Here is a 13655-nt window from a genome sequence, read left to right on the forward strand (position 1 = left end):
GGATCCAGGCCAAGCTGGTCCGACGAGGCACTCGAGTTCGTATATCGCCACCATGCTCTACGCGATTTTCTGTATCGAGATCCTGTCATGCGGATCCAAGGGAACCGGTGAGAGCACCAACGAAAACGGCGAACACATTATTGGCAGTCAAGGATCTATTACGTTTGCTTACGGATTCGGGAACGTAGCTGGTGCGCTCGATGCAGAGGATATCTTCGAGCTAGTCTTGGATCTCATAGTATCGGCGACGCGGGACGTGTTCGTCAGAGTCAAGTACATCGCCGGAGAAAGGTCGCACACTATGAATCCAGTGTCGTCGCCGAGGATCGGCCAAGCTGCATCCTCTAATTACGAATCCGCGGCTGAGGATGGGACAGATACGTCTTCCGAGCCGCCAATGCTGGAAGTGCGGGCAATGATCCAGGGACAGGAGGCGCCCTCGATTATGAAGACTCGGAATCCAGGGCGCCATACCCGCGATCTGATACCATCCAACCAGGATCGAGCCTGATACAGCAAGAAGCCAGTGGGATTATCGTCGAATCAGGTTCAAACTAATCGTCTGATGGTTCCCGCCTCGTCAGTGGGCCACACGACGGCTACAGGGCCTCCGCCACCTCCTCGGGAACGTTGCAACGGCACTTCAAAGCTGCGATGAGTCGTTTCCTGGCCGAATAAGGCATGAGGGCGCCCAAGCCGCAAACGCAAGTTTTCCATGCCCATAGAGCACGAGACGTGGAAATGGAGTCAGAAGAGGGAGACAACGCCAAATGATGAGTTCGATCCAGATGATCTGGACGTCCTATCCCCCTCGACAGCGGCGGTAGCAACAGCTGCAGCCGGGACGGATGGATCGTCCTTGATCCAGGGAGTACGGATCTCCGTCCTATCGGATCTGAAGGAGCTCACGGGCAAGGATCAAGATGAAGATTGTGCGCGAACATGGATCAGCAAGGTCAAGTCAGCCCTCAGGAGAGACTATCCGTCGGATGTCGAAAAGGGTCTGACATTTGCGGACCTGCTAGCGGGGCCAGCCAGAAACTGGTATCGACAGCTGGGCAGACCCACCAGGAACAAATGGCCGAATTAGCTGCGCAGATTCCAAACGCAGTATTGGGGATTGGGGGTGTCGGTGGCGCGACAATACTACCATGTTCGCCGCCGATCGGACGAATCTCCGCTGTAGTATCTTCATCGACTAAATGTGGCCGGTCTACGGGCCAAGTTGAAGATCAAGGATGGGGGAGCCAAGGTACTAGGGGAACACGTGGATCATTTCATCGAAACTTTGGGACATGTGTATCTGACCGACAGGCTGACCCTGTTACGTCTTCCAGACGCCGATGAGCTTGAAGAAGTATTGAGGGCTGTGGATCGCGCGAAACACGGCCAGAAGAAGGCAGCTGCCGGGTCTGACAAGTATCGCCAAAAGGCTCCGACACCCACGGCTCCAGCTTGACGCGTTCACCAAGTCATGGCGCCCGACCCAGGAACTAAATCTGGATCTGATGAATCGGACTCCGATCCGGAGGATTACCGTAGAATCTGTCTAACCGCTTCCAATGGCCGAATGACAAAGACTAGAGATAACCTTAGGACCGTTGATTCCCTACCCAGAGACCGTGGGATGTACAGATCCCGAGATTTCATGGATGGGACAGGCCGAATCTGGTGCTCGCAGTATGGACCCCGGAAGCTCACGGATGCTGGATCTTGGAAACATCTGGTTTGTGAGAAGTGTGGCAAGAAAGGTCATCCCGGGGATCTCTGTTTTTACGTGTGTCGGGGTTGTGGCAAGATCCACGACGCTGGCAAGTGCCCGATGGAAGTGTTCTACAGCCAGATCCGCCAATGGTTCGATCCAGCACAGATGGGATGTTGCCAGTAGTGGCAGAGAAGATGTTACACTAGGACGCTCGCCGGGTTTGAATCTGGTACGAGCCGAGCGTTCTAGGTATTGCATTATACATTTGGGAACAAGACGTCGCTAGATCCAGGTAGCAGGCTCCTAGATCCAGTCGATATTACACGTGATCTACATGAAGTGTCAGTTGCCAAGATTTTTAGTTTGCGCCAAGTGGATGAATTTTCCAGATCCGAAGTTTCTTCAACCCTGGATCTACACAGAGGAGAGGCACGTGGTTATTGGGAGAAGCGCCAACATGGTCGATGGTTTGAGCCTACCAAGGGTGAAGTCACTGCAGATCCACCTAAGGTCTGTCTGGTCACTGGATCCCGTGGATCTGAGGATGTTGGATCCATGGATCTGCTAACCGGGGAGTCCCGTGGATACTGGAAGTACCATGCCCCAGGAAAGTGGTTCAGACAAGCCATGGTAGGAGGCAAGGTCAACAATGAAAAAGCGATCCTTCTCCTAGATAGTGGTGCCGAGGTGTCTATACTAGATGCCGCCTTTGCTCGTAAGGTTGGGTGCCGAGTGGATGGGGGTCGGATTAAAGATTGTGTTGGGAGTGGTGAAGCTGTGTACCGTACGAATGGGAGAACGCGGATCAAGATCACGTTGGCAGGTTGTTTGGTGTACTGGTTTGATATTTGGGTCGGAGATCTCGCTGGTCAAGATGCCATCCTTGGGATGGATTTCATGGTACCAGCCGGGGTAAGGTTGGATCTGGCAGATGGGACTCTGTGCTTCCCGGCTGAAATGTGGATCCAGCTCAGTGGGCGACGCCCGTTGTACGGAACGAAGATGAGGAGCGTAAGAGCAGATAAAACGACCTGGATCGAGCCCGGAGAAACCTGGGAATTGCCAGATCGGGTGAAATGGGTGGAACACGAGAAACTGTGGGTCACTCGGGGCGAGAAGTTGGTGCCTACAGTAATCCAAGGTCCAGGTCGATCACAGTATATGCAAGCTACGAATGTCAGCGACAAGAGGCTACAAGACCACTATGAAGAAATTGGGCGATGGCTGGCGAAGGATGGTATTCCTAGACGGCCTGGATATGTGTCAGTTGGATCTCGTCGCTATATAGAATGGCAGAATCTGGCGTATGAAGCGACAACCGAGACTGAATGTCTCGGAGAGGTGGATCCCCAGGCAGAGCCGACCGACCCCTTGGGGGGCCGGCCTTCATATCCAACTCCGCGGAAGATCATCGGACTGGGTTCCAAGTGGTGGAGGCTGGATGTGATTCATCTAAAAATACCCAGAGCCGGTCCCCAGGTGAAAAGGGTCGGTGAATGGGAGTTTGCAGGCGATTGAACCCGGCCCATTGGGTCCTGCTAATCCGCAGTTGAATCCGAGCTTTCCATTGGACCGAAAGCCTGGATCCCTGTCGAGAGTGTCGACAGTGGCTAAACTGGAGCCGTCGGGTGTAAACGCACCTGTGGTGAAGTGCTTTCTCGTATCGCTGCACACCCTTGAATAGTCCCCTCCTGTGGAAACATTCTCGGATCTATTGGTAAGTCCGACCGATTCCCTGATGTCCTCATTCTAAGCTAGCGTGATAGTGATATAGGACGTACTGTTGCAAGGTTTCCGGCATCACCAATCTCATCAATCCACCTCGATCCCCGCTGACTCGTTTCGTAGGAGGACAATAGAAGAGAAAATCGTTCAGATCCACTGCATAATCCGTAGCGATAATACTGTAGGATTTGGCGTCTTCCCGACTCAGGTCTCGTACATCCCCCATCAGATACTTCTTTAGTCCCAATATCCATGTCTCTTCGTTTTGTGCTTTGAGAATCCGCTCAATAGGGACTCCCTTTGCATACGCTTCATCGAGGATCTAGGGGCTAGATATACCCTTCCGCTAGATCTAGGGACAGCCCTATCCTGGACCGTCCGCTTCGCGGATCTAACAACCACCACTTCGTCTAGTCGGTTTAATGTGACGAGATCCTGGCGCTCGGCCTCTCTCTCCACCTCGATTCCCCATTGATTCCGTAGAGCAGCACTTGCTAAGCTGTCCGCACTTGCGTTCCAATCTCGCTTGACATGTACCAGCTCGTGATTCATCCAACCACGCAGGTGAGTCATCACCCTCTGGCGTAACAACGTTAATGCAGGGGCTTTGCAGTCGTTTTCACCTCACACCTGTCTGATTACCAAATTTGAATCTCCACATATCACCAGCCTTTTTGGAACCTCTTCCTTTAGTAGATCCAACCTTAACAGGAGTCTCTTATACTCCGCTTCATTAACAGTGAGGCATTCCGCGTACGTAGATCTGGCCCTTACCTCTTTCCATCCGGGCAGTCTTCATAGAATTGAGCTGTAAGCCCCTCCTCGGCGTTGCACGCGGGCATATCCATCGAAACTGAGGACGTATAGATCGTCATCCCCTTGTACCGTCGGGATTGGGATCTGAGTTTGGCGCTTGGGTTCTTTCTTGGGAGCGATCCTAGTCAGTGCTTCATCCATCTTGACTCTGGGCGTAATGCTCGCGGTCAATCCTCCCAAGATCTCGTCTTCCCCTTTCAAACATTTAACGATCTTCAATGTCCATGATGAGAGCAGGGCTGTCCATTGTCCCAACCGTCCTTGTAACCTAGCCGACGTAAACAACCAGGCAAGCGTAATATGTCGCGTCAGGATCCGGATGGATCTCCCCACCAACAGGTTATAATTGAGATCCAACACCCGTAGAAGTGCCAGGATCTCTTTTTTCACTGCTCCGTAATTCAACTCGCTAGGCTTTAGCGTTCGGCTGACGAAGGTAACCGGATGACAGATCCCCTCATACGCTTGTACCAAAACTGCCGAGACTGCCCAATCGCTAGCACAGACTATCACTGTGGGCTGACGTTCGGGATCAAAATGGCGGAGGATGGGCGTCGTCGCGATCCGGTTCCTTAGTTCTACGAACGCGTGGTGAGATCGGATCCACTCGGGTTCACTTTGTCTGAGATCCCTTATGTCAACTCCCTCCCGATCGGATCCTCTCCCAGTTGGTCCCGGGGTGGATCCTGTTCCTGCTTCAGGTAGCCTCCCGACGTCGTACCATATGGACCCCCACGTGGATCTGGGATCTCTAGGGCCAGAGTTTGTTGGATCTTGATCCGGACAGCCGAAGTAGCCATCGCAGCATAAATCCACTTCCCTCAATTCATAGAGGACTGCAGCGAAAAGTGCGTAATCCTCAATGAACCGACTGTAGTAGTTCAAGCTGCCCAAGAAGGATTGCATCGCCCGTAGCGACTGCGAGAAAGACAAATCTGCCAACGAAGACAGATCTTTAGGATTCGCCTCCAATCCCTCCTTGGAGACTCGATGACCTAAATATGCATCCTTGCGCATTCCCCGATAACTCTTCACCACGCTGATAGAGCGATTCCACTTAGTACACGCCTCCAGTAGGGATGTCACTTTCTCGCACAACTGATTCCACGATTCCGCCGGGATTAGAATGTCGTCGATATAGGATCTGCGCCTAACACGGATGGTGTTCCCAGATCGCCTTGCTCTCCTGCTTCGAAGGGATCCACTTCCACATCACCTACTCCTGATCCACCCCCTTCGGGTTCCGGTATTCGGGTAAATCCGTAGAGGGCATTATCAATCAGGCGTTGATAAATCTGGGGTGCGCTCTTCAATCCAAACGGCATCCGGCTCCATTCGAAAAGTCCAAATGGTGTGATGAATGCGGATATTGCGCGAGCTCGATCCGTCATAGTCACCACCCCAAAACCACTTGCCATATCTAGAGAACATGGCCAGCGTACTTTATCCAAGTCTTCCAATAGCTCATCGATTAGAGGCATCGGATACACCATCCGTCGGGTCAGACCGTTAGCCATCCGTAATCAATACACAGACGTATATCCGCCCCGTTATTCTTTCCGATGATCACCGCAGGAGACGCCCACGGAGACGTTGAGAAACTGATGATTTTGGCTTGCAGCAGACCCTTAATCAGATCCGATAGTTTTTCTCGGAACTGAGGCGCCACCTTCCGCACCCTTTGAGCGATCGGTTTCGCGTCGCCAACATCGATGTCACATTTGACTCCGCGGGCAGCGGGCGGTAATGCATTACCTTTACCAATCAACAGATGTCGGTTTTCCCAGATTTTCTGACGTAACCGATCCACTTCCGCGGGTTCGTTCGCTCCCGTATCCACCTGGATATCATCAATCGTGACTTCCGCTGTGGTAAGTGGTATCTCCGAAATGACCGCCATACCTTCCCCAAGATCTTCGGCGTGTAGATCCCCGCCTTCATGGTAGCATACCTGTTCATCTTCAGTCCTTGTTGGACCCACCACTGGGTCCAGATACCGCGATTCCCCCTCTTCCGTCATTCCCTCTGTTTTCATGGGATCGGGTATTCTGGTACCGGGAAAAAAATCTTTTTGATCGACTTGATCTTCTGGTGTGTGGTGTAGCGGGATCAGCAAAATCTGCGAGATTGCTGGATCCAACTTACCAACTGCGCCCAGACACCGACTAACGGAGGGGGTCCCTCGATGATCCGTGTTCTGCTGAACTTTCCTCACCTTGTGTACCCGTCGGTAGGGCGGGATCTTGCTCTCTCGGTAACTTCCGAAGAGTTCAAGTGGTGAAGCTTGAGTGTCTTGGCGAGACGTGGGGATGGGTGGAGCAGCAGTGAAAACCCTTCACTCTGCGTCCGTGGTTAGTTCTGGATCCTAATCGAATATTCGAGCTTAAGTGGATCCAGGGCCTAGATCTGGGATCTGGCCGTAGGGTTGCCTTGCGGGTGTGTTCCCTTGCCTTTGTGTTTCCTTTGCGTTGTACTTGCCGCCTCCTGTGACGGGATCTTAAGCGTTGAGAACCTCTAAGGTGTAACCGACCAAGTAGTAAATTCGGTTAACCTGTCGGATCTGCACGTGTAAAGGAAAACTCACTAGGTTGTTGGTTCTGGCCAATGTATTATCCAGGTATCACTACCAACGCTAGATTCGCAATTCCCAACCTTCTTCGAGCTCGTACGGCCAATGTAGTTCCGGTTCTTGAGGGCAGGAAGGCACTTGCGTGTTACTGTGCAAATTGGGGTCTGTATTGATACTTAATCCTATACCTGCCTGGATTTCTATCTTCTATGTCTTCTTCCCGTTAAATCCCTTAGCAGGCTCGGCTGCATGTCCTTTCTTTCCTTAACCCATCATCCCAGCTGTATTATCTTCAGATCCACCGGATCCATGGCGTAATCAATATGGTCACCCTATTATGGGTACACTCATCCAAATCCAGGCCGCTTGGATCCACTCCTCTGTAAGGGTACAGTACGCTCTTCATGGATCTGAGCTCTCCAATCCTCCAACATCGTATTGTGACCGTCTGTGATCTCCATTGTCCCACGAAAGTTCGAGATCCACTGTATCCATCATTCCTGTATCCTGGATCAAGGTCGTTCTATGCGGGATCCTCCCTCCTAGGATCCGACCTCGGGAGTATGGGATTCGGGACACCTCGCGGTGGATCTCGGCTTCTCGTTAGTCGTGGATACTAGATCCACCTTCAGATGACACCTACCACCATTCCTTCACAGGATCCACACTCGATCCACCCGTACATAGCGTATCCCATATCCACCCAAGTGGATCCAGGTAAGGGTGGATCCGAGATAAGTCTTGGTTGATCTAGCCTTCCCGTGCATCACTCATACCAGATCCATCGTCGTTTCATACGGGGTGCTGCTCGTCATGGCTAATCCACCACAGGCAACTTGCATCCGCGCCGGACAATCCAAATCCTCTCTAATCCTCTCTAATCACTTGAAATTGTCACTGATTCGGGATAGTGACCCCGCGTTAGGTGAATGCGTGGATTGTGAGACAGGCAAAGGCAGACCCACAGTCAAAGGGGGGTCTCCAGGTAACGTCCAAGTGACTTACCCGTTCCAAATCATAGCTACGGATCACATTCCCTCGCTACCCAAGTCTTTCAAGGGAAACACCGAGTTGTTGATCTGGGTGGATATGTTTACCAGATACTTGATAGCCAAGGCTAGCGCGTCCAGAGCTGCACAGACCATCGCCGGATCGTACGAGGAGTGTGTCTTTCGTAGATTTGGGGCTAGTGAGATGATTCATCATGATCGGGAGCCAGGTTTTATGTCTGACTTTTTCGATCCTTCAACCTGGTCCTGGGACAGAGACAGCTGGCAAATATGACATACTGTCCTCAAGCTAATGGATCTGCCGAACGCATGGTACAGACGATCACAAGGGTGCTCAAGATGTATGTCCAGGATTTAGGTCAGCGGGATTGGGATGAGTACGCAGAGCGACTCGCCTTCGCAATGAATATTGCAGAAGATAGAATCCGGAGCGATACCCCGCTCTACTTGGTACATGGATGGGATCCTAGATCCACTTTGGAAGCGGCCTTTCCAGTGGGCAGTAGCAAGAGGAGAAACCGAGACCCAAGATGATGGCGATACCAGGTCCAGAAATACTACCGGCAAGCCAGATCCCAAGTGAACGAACGGTTGCAAAGTGCGATACAGGATCGAGCGGATCGACACAACGAAGAAGCCCGTCCGCATCAAATCCAAATTGGACCGCAGGTGTGGCTGTACTCAAATCGGGTAAAAGAAGGATATGCCCGTAAATTGGCCCATCTTTGGCACGGGCCCTTCCGAGTAAGTGAAAAGATAGGAGGAACACGCCGTGAAGTTTGAAACGGCAGGTACCGAATATAGCTTGTTCCCTGTAGCTCATGTATCCAAGCTAAACCTGGTCAGAGGGTTATCAATAGAGCGTTAAGGCTAATAATTTTCAATCTTAGTTGCTCTGGTAACGCTATTGGACACGTCAGGACCCTCTTCCACTGACGCGGTTGCTCGTTTCCCTGCGTGCCTTCCTCTTTCTTCCAAGCAAACGCGTTGAGCTTGTTGTGACCAGGCTTTTTTTTTTACAGAAGAGGTAGATACGGCTCTCGGTACGTTTGGCGTCAGACTTCAAATTGAACCGACCGCTTCCTCGGAATGACTTTCCCTGGGAAGGTCTGTCTTGACCGGACGGCTGGATACCAGAGATGGTTTCTTGTCTTCGCGGGATTGACGCTCGCGCATATAGTCCATAACGTTGGCGGCCACGTACTTGTCTACAAGGGCCATGTCGTCGCTCCGTGTTTAGGGCTCTCCAACTGGACGTAGCTGCGTGTGTGAGGTAGTTTGAGTTCGTTAGCGTAGCAAAGAACCTGGTCGAGCATGCTCCTGCCTTCCACGCGGAAGATAAGAGCCGCGTCAATCGCGGTTGTAGGACTCGATGTCTGCTGTCTGTTTAAGCCGTTGAAGTTTCTCACGCAGTTCAGCTTGGTAGTTCGATTCCACGAAGTGTTGAAGCACATGCTCACGGAAAATTCCCCACGTGTGCTTCTCGCTTCAAGTCGTCGACGACTAATGTAGGAGCCGTCCGGAGGCCAGCTTCTCCGTCGCTGACCCGGCAATTCTCGGGAGGCACGTGTTCGCGTCCTCGATTAGGATGTTGTTGATGGGGCAGGTGATCTCGATCTGGAACAGCGAATCGGGTACGTCTTGCCGATGAACGTGGGCCGATTGTTCGGCCCTCGCGTGCGGTCTTCCATCGCTTGATTGAGCCAGTCGATCTCGGATTGCAGCTGAGCGTTCGTCGGCATGCGCTCTCTTAGTTAGGTTGCTGGGGTCAGCAAGTGCTACCAGTAAACGAAGAAGAAGCGTAGCTTCGGGGAGTGCGTGGGAAACCCAAAGTGCCGCCCATCAGCTCCGGCGGATGGAAGCTTCTAGAAGCTTTCACAGCCGTCATACAAATGTTGTGTCCTATTAATTGTGCCATACTATATCGTATTTAATTATCAGTTACTTGCTATTGGCTATAATATTAACCACTCAGATTCTCGATACAAAACTGCTACATGTATCGATACAAACATCGATTAGGGGGAGTCGAACATGCTCAAAAATTCCCTTCGGATTACGCTCACATTTTTCACAGTAAGCTAGTCCTTTTTATTTTCTAAATAATCCTCCCTTCCACCGACCAGACCGGCATGGAAATTAACGAAGGCGCGTGTATGGCTGCGTCGTTCTGCACCCGTTTCCGGCCAGAAGTGGGGTGCATCAAGGTGCGTCGTGCAGCACACATGTTGGAGATAGATGCCGCACAGAAGGCTGCACTCATAGTACGGCGACAGTGCACCAGGGTACGCGCCCCTGTAGCCTGTGGCGGCGCCACATTAGAGTCTGTGCGAGTCGTAGAAAATGCTAATTGTCTCTTGTTAAGTGCGAAATTGAGCCTCTATGTTCGACTCCCCTTTTACTGTTTCTGCTTAGTAATTATGCACTCCTCCACTAACAAATTGGACACGTATCTGCTTATTTTGTCTTAATCATTTCATAATGTTCGACTCCCCCTATTCATAGTATATAATAGTGTCACTATATTATAGTGACAACAAGACAAAAAAGATATACTATGAATAGGGGAGACAAAAAAACAAAATTTTTGTACGTCGAAGTATGTGAACTACCCGAAAATAATAACTAATCGCTCTTAAATTTTGTTTTCATTAGCAGCTGAGCCTGCATTGCGCTAAAGCTCACGTTTACGCATTCCATCATTGAATGCGTAAACGTGAGCTTCAGCGTAATGCACGCTGTAGCAAAAATCATTGGATTTGTCACGAACCGGTAAAACCTCAAGAGCAAGGTTCTCGAGATTTAATTGGATCGTTTGCGATGTTGCAAAAAGCAGCGAACACGTTTGAAACTGACGAGCATGCTCGTTTATCTGTCTTCGTCTTGGCCAATTTAAGTTTTTCCTAACTCGGGCGACTGCGGCTTTAACATAGGGATCTCCTTCGAGCGCTAATCGTGCTCCACGCGTTAGCAGCTCTTACGAGCATGCAAGAACACAACAATCAAATGATCCTACACACAAATGAGTCAGAGCACGACAGGAGTGCACAACTGCAGCAAGAACAATCGGATTGACACACTCAAGAGCAGCAGATTGTCCACCGCAGACGTCTAATGATGCAATAGGAATTTATGCTTGCTGGTAGCCTGGTCTTCACATTATCCAAGAAGCCCTGGTCCAGACTGAAGCACGGACACAACATCGTGTCGCCGAGATGGAGAATCGGCTGGACGTGCTTATGAATTTTACAAGCAACACACTCTCTGATGTCGAGATGCATCTCCAGGGGGAGGTTGGCGAAGCTATGCTAATTGCTCTCGGTAAAGGATGGCGGCGAGCCAAGTGGGGGTCTCGGGTAAAGCTCGTCGTCGTCGGAGTTGCACTCGCGGCTTTGGAGCAAGAGACGCATTCTAAGGAGTCAAATCGGTAGTAGCGGCTTGACCAGTGCGTGGAAGTGATCAATTGCAAAATGAAAACGTTGAAGCTCACTTAATTTACCTCCTCGCATACAGTTGGGCAAGCTGATGACAGGCGCGACGAATGACAAAAGCTGCGGTCCTATGCGAGCATCAAAATCTTTAATATTATTCAATCGTTGCCAAAAAGGCGACCATTTAGACGAACCTTGCGAACCTTTCCGGAACCCTGGGTTTTTCAGGTTCGTTGTTGGAACGGGGTACGTAGCCATAAGTGTACCCCTAGTTACATGAAGTTTGACACGTCACACTTCAGAAGTATGACACGTCATACTTCGGGATATTTGGTACACGCTACCAGACTCATCCGAGGCCAACCATTGACTGATGACGTTGCTTTTATATAGGTGACTTATAGTTTCTTTATTTAACTCAAGCTTTGCCTACCTATAAATATACTCAGTTTACAACCTACCTTAAATTGGTCACTTCGCTTCCTTTAGGCAAAGGGGGCCTGTGAACTGCCGTTCTCTGAGGGTTTGTATACTCGCGGAAGCCAACTTCCTTTGGCGCAAGGTGCTGTGTGACCCCGTCACACTTGGCAGCACTAGCAGTCAATCCACGCCAACGCGGGTAAACTACCTGAACCTCTTTGAAGTTCGTTGCCATGGATAGGAACGACTTCTCCCATCTGAATGACTCACAGTCCGAGTCGGTGCGGAAGATGGCTGGCATCTTCGGGATGGAGGCCCTGCAGAGACTGGTGGCGTCAACCCCGGCCGAGCAGCTCGAGCGTGTCAATGCGTTTGACGCTTACGAGCAGGGGCTCATCTCACATGTGCGGGAGAACCTGCAGGCTCCGGCGGGGGAGGCAAATCGGCCACACCTGAAGCCAATACGGCTGAAGGTTGAGCCGTATGAAGGGAAGGAAGGCGAGAACCTTCACGTCTGGGTCCGAGAAGTAGAGCTCGCGATGGACGCGGCTTTGATCTCGACCGAGCAACTGCGTGTTGCTTTTGCACTCTCCAACCTTAGCGGCCGTGCTAAGCGTTGGGTGTACACACGGGAAGCAACATCCCCTGGATGTTTCACATCCTGGGCTCAGCTGTGCGAACAGCTCCGAGCCGCGTTCCTCCCGGCGAACTACGAGTACCGCCGGCGTTCGCGCTTCCTCTCGTGTAAACAAGGGAGGCGCGAACTGCACAGGTATGTGCAAGAGATACGGGAGCTCACGGCGTCCCTAGTGGGAAGCCCACTCAACGAACACATCAAGATGACTTTGTTCATGGACGGCCTTCGAGTGGGCCCAGCGCATACTCATCGGTTTTGAAGAGGCGATTTAAGTGGCTCTTCAGGAAGAATACAGCCATCGTCAGGCGCGTACGCCGGCCTCAGCATGGCCTGGGAAATCTTTGTCGACTCCCGGTTGAGCGAGCCCCAACGGACCAGTTCCCATGGAGCTCGGGTCCGCCGAGCAGCGCGACATCCGCTGCTTCGGCTGCAGGTAGATTGGCCACTTCAAGCGCGACTTCCCCGCGGAAAGACTCCGCAGACGGTCTTTCCCCAAGCCCGTCCTCAAGGGTCGCTCGCAGAAGCCAGGATCCCGGAGACAGGGGAACGCCGGAAACCAGTAGGGGCGGGCCGCCCTACTGGAGAAGAACTAAGACTTCGTGAAGGGTGCGTGGGTGGCGCGTACCACGGGGACTTAGCCCCTGAGAGTCTTCGCACTCATGAATCGGCGAAGAGCAGCGGCGGGTTGCTCGTAGCTCACGGAAGTGTACGGGGATACAATCACCCCTTTCGAATCTTGATCGATTCGGAGGCGTCAAGAATTTTGCACGCCGCCAGACGGTTGCTCGTAATAGCAACAAGTTGTCCGATGCTTTGAGAGAAAGAAAGGGAACGGGACGGTGTCAGTGCGACTGGCCGACGGGAAGGTCGTCACGGTCCCCAACGTCGACGTGGATCTGGCCGTCAAGTTTGAAGACTTTGACAGACTCGAACAGCTTACTCTCGTGCTTCTCGAGCCAGGGCATGCCCAGGATCATATCGTACGAATCCATGTCGAGAGTCCCTGGATCGACTGGCGAGGCAAATCGATCAGTGCCAGCCGCCCTGCGAAGTTCGACAGAGCATTGGTGAGTCATATTCCCAGGCGCCCGCAAGGGTTACCAGGGCACCGAAGCATCCAGCAGATGCTTGGGAATCGTTGACGTATATGACGACTCCGAGAACGCTTCGATAGTGGCGGCGCCCAAATGAGGCGCTGGCCAAGTGGGTAGCTTAGATCCACAAGCGGGTAACATAGTTCCGCAGACAGCTGCAGCTGTCACGAATACTGGTATTAGCGTGTTCAAGGTGGGTAACAGAGTTCCACACACGGTCGCATAGACCTTAGCTGATGAGGAAGACA

Source organism: Phytophthora infestans, genomic scaffold, assembly GCF_000142945.1.
Source record: "Phytophthora infestans T30-4 supercont1.59 genomic scaffold, whole genome shotgun sequence".
In the NCBI taxonomy this organism is placed as follows: Eukaryota; Oomycota; class Peronosporomycetes; order Peronosporales; family Peronosporaceae; genus Phytophthora; species Phytophthora infestans.